At 36.7% G+C, this 4,069-nt stretch overlaps 1 long non-coding RNA gene across 1 annotated transcript; it reads right to left on the bottom strand.

Annotated features, from left to right (window-relative positions):
• Positions 1-228: 228 nt before the first annotated feature.
• Positions 229-3,471, bottom strand: LOC140341057 (uncharacterized). Its single transcript, XR_011922794.1, has 2 exons — positions 3,124-3,471; positions 229-515 (listed from the first exon to the last, which is right to left on the bottom strand). It is a non-coding gene; the product is annotated as an uncharacterized lncRNA (long non-coding RNA).
• Between the last annotated feature and the right edge of the window lie 598 nt (positions 3,472-4,069).

The raw sequence follows: 4,069 nt of genomic DNA, 5'->3' as shown, positions 1-4,069 counted from the left end.
GCCCTGGGGTAAACGTTTGCTCATTTAAACCTTCCAAGCATGTGCAAGTCACACACTATTATTTGCATTTTCTCACTTGGTATTGGGCATTTTACTCCATTAACTTTGCTATGTGAAAATTCTCAGTGTAATAATTTACTTTGCTAAGTGAGCAGCCTAAGCTCCTTTAGTAAATCAACCCCACTAAATCATTATATGATCAGTTTAACACATAACGTAATCACTATATTATCATACAAAATCATAACTTTATTTGTTTTCATAATAATAAGTATTGTAAAGTTATCTGGTTATACAGAATAAAATCTATCTTGTGCACATGATGTTTTAACTAGGTAAACTATAGAGCTGCATTTACATTAAAGCCAACTACAAATGTACTTAGATAGCTAGTAAGCTGAAAAGTGCCTGTGTAGCCACAATTATAATTGGTACAGGACAAGGCATTGTGGAAGAGTCAGACCAGGCGATATCTTGTTTGCACAATGATGTTCCTTCTTGAAGATATTCTGGAGCTGGAAAAAAAAGGAGACTGCATTCAAATCTTATATGCATGTACAGATTTATTGGGTTTATAAGTGTGTCTTGACAAGTTATTATGAATAAATGAAAAGTATTTGCAGACCTGAGACATTTTTACCTTTCAGTTTTGGGAATATTGGTAAACCATGGTCCCAACCTCAAGTGCATGGGAGAGGTTGGGAATCATTGTGTGCATGTCAACTGGCCACGCATTCTTTGAATATTTACATTGAAAATGTGGGTGCTCGCAGTGAAATTTGCCTCTCCCAAATCAAGCTCCAGCAGTTTTGTGTGGTTTCACACCAAAGGTCTGAAAGGGCCCTTATTTGGAAAAAAATTAAATAAAGGAAAAAGGTTTTTTTTGTGTATTTTGTTGCTAATTATTATTGCCCTACAAAAATGAACATACAAGATGTTTAAATTTGCATGTTAAAAAACATAAAAAGTCACAACGATTAAGTGAATTTAAGATTGATAAACCTTAATTTAGGGATTAAATAAGAACTTTTCACTTTTGTGAGGATGCTTTAAATGATGTATATATAAAACCAAACAAGGGATTTAATCTCTTACCACTATATCTCAAATTTAAAGAAATGGCTTGACATATACAATAACAAGTAGCCTAGCCAGCAATAACATAGTCATTATAATGACTAATGATTAACTGCTTCAATATTTTGTAGATGCTATCCCCCACAGCATCCCTATAAAGAAATACAATCAGGATTTAAGATACTTCCACAAATGTTACTTGCTATACTAGAATGCATGTGAAAAGCACAGAAAGACACTTCCTAGATGAGTTTCCTATCTTTCTACAGAATAAACATAGCTCAATCTCTGATTGCTAAAGCTGCGTACACACTTCCAATTTTTATCGTTGGAAATGAACGACGAACGATCGATTGGGCAAAAATCGTTCGTAAAAAAAGTAACCAACGGCGCCGACGAACGAGGATAGTCGTTGGAAATGAACGACCGGACCGGCGGATCGGATTGGACGACGATCGTTGACCATCTATCGTGTGTACGGTCGTTCATTGATCGTCCATGGTCTGAGCATGCGCGGTGAACGAACGTTCGCTCACTTTCTGTGGTGCACGTCACTTCCTGTATCGTTCAAACGATCGCATCTATCGTGTGTACAATATCTGCGAACGATCGTGTCGTTATCTGTATGTACAGGATCGGTGCTATACGATCGTTCGCAGATATCGTGCAGGATCGTTCGTCGTTCGTTTACCAACGATAATAATTGAAAGTGTGTACATAGCTTTACTCTTCACTTGTCTCACTTCACTTGTAAAGTTTACCAAACATTACAATCTGATGTATATAGTGCAAGGGCCTGGCAGACTGAGTACATTTTTCAGTTAAAAAAAGATAAATATCAGAGGACCTTATCTAGTATTAGTATGTATTAGTATACCTATGTAGTGTTTGCTGGCATTTTATGCTTTCAGTAAAGGCTTTTAGACATGACTTGCACGATGGGAGTTCCACTTTCCTTTTTAAATTGGACATTCATCCTAAAGCTGATCGAATCTCTTAAGTGGATACAGCTACGCTTTGTAGCCTTCAGCAGTATTCAGTGAATGCTACGATCAAAACAGTTACTGCTTAGAATCATTGGTACATTACTCTATTTAATCTGAGATTTAATGTTCTGGTGAGTTACCTCTTGGGTGACTACCATGTGTAGTGGCTACCCTGAAACTGTGGTAAAAGCAGCAGGTTTGTTTGAAGTACAGCATCTTACGATTTTATATATATATATATATATATATATATATATATATATATATATATATATTCTTGTTGCTGCCACAAATTCCTCCTGAAATACTATGCCGCTGCTTTCTGGAATCATGCTGCCATGTAAAAACATGTTCCCAACTGTTCCCATTCACTTGATTGCAATTGAGCCTATGCCAGAATGTTGTTGTTCACTGTTCATCATGGTTTACCATGGGTGTGGAATGGCCCTAACTTTCAGGATGATTACTGCAAAGCAGAATAGTGAACTTCAGCTGACTAAAAGCACCAGGTTCCCTAAATGTCCTATTTCATATATTTCTTGGTTGGAAAGAACAAATTTGTTCACCTAGATTGCTTCATAAGGTAAACTTATATACACTTTAACATGATTTGTAAAGAAATAAAAACAAGCATTTATTGTACACATTTGCCTATTAATTCTAATTACAAATGTAAGTTTAGTATTTTTTTTTTAAATTGGGGCCTTAGGCAAATATAAAATAAGATCATCAAATGGTCAGCATTTCAGTTCTCTTTACCCCCAACTATTAAGGTAGATAGTGGGGGCCCTGGGCAATGTCCCCTAAAACCAGCCTTGCCTATTTACTATGATAAGTGAAAATCTACTTTGCTAAGCCAACACTATCTTTAGAATCAACCTCATTGTTTCCAGAGAGAAGGTTTTGTGCTGCTTGTCATACACAATCAGCACAGCCAAGTCAGAATGGTGCTGGGTCTGCCTGCTGCTGCTAGAAAATTAGACCAACACAGTGGCACTTACACCAATGCATCCTAAAACACCTACTAAACTTCTTTTAATGCACCTATTTGTTGGATTACCTCTTGAATTGTTCCAGATGTAGAATTTCAACTCCATCAGCATCTCCGTCATATTCTCTACCTTGCTGTGTAAGAAAGCATTCTCAGTCTGCAAGTCTCTGAGTATATCATGAAGCTGGAAGCAGATGGTGGATCTCCAGAATATGAGTAACATGCAAAACACAAGCCTGCCCTGCATGTTTAAAATCTTTTCCCAGCTAAATAGGCTTATCAGTGCTGCTTGTCACGGTTCCCACTTGGCTTAAAGTACAATTCCTGACAGACCTGGAGGAAAGTCCGAAACAAATCCCACAAACACAGGACCGAATGACCAAATAATGCTTTTCCCTAGCCCAGTAAACAATATGAACATTGCATTCAGTCAAATGACGATTCACATTGATTCGGACATATACAAGGACACCAATAATTAGATGGATGTTAACTCATGGAAGCGATTGTACTGTCCTGTTACATACAGGCCTTAGGCTCTTTTATACTGGAAGCCAAGAACAGCCATTCACCCTCTTTTATTATTGATGTGCAGCTATTTTAGATCCAGTTGTCATTACTGATTCTCACCAAAGAGCTGCACACTGTAATTGCGAAGATTAATCAGATTTTGCTAAAAGAATGGAGAAGTAATTTACATCACATTGAAGACTGTCTACACATACCGGGTAAAAGTAAAGGAATTCTGCATTTTTTCAGTATAGTGAACTACTATATAATTGGCTCCTTTTAAAAAAATAAAGCTAAACACCAATTAGTTTTGCAAAATGGGTCCTATTTTGTGTTGAAATATTTAGTCTGATTCCTCTGCACAGGGTGAGTTTCTTGCCATGCCAGTTTCAAATCTAATATAGAGATACTGTTACTTAATACAGGTACTTATTCAACCCACAAAAAATATTTCTGCGCCATAAAATACATGCAAAATCACTAGATTGTTCTAAATGTATCCTAT

Source organism: Pyxicephalus adspersus, chromosome 11 (assembly GCF_032062135.1).
Source record: "Pyxicephalus adspersus chromosome 11, UCB_Pads_2.0, whole genome shotgun sequence".
NCBI classification, from domain to species: Eukaryota; Metazoa; Chordata; class Amphibia; order Anura; family Pyxicephalidae; genus Pyxicephalus; species Pyxicephalus adspersus.
This window is presented reverse-complemented; position numbering and strand designations above follow the sequence as displayed.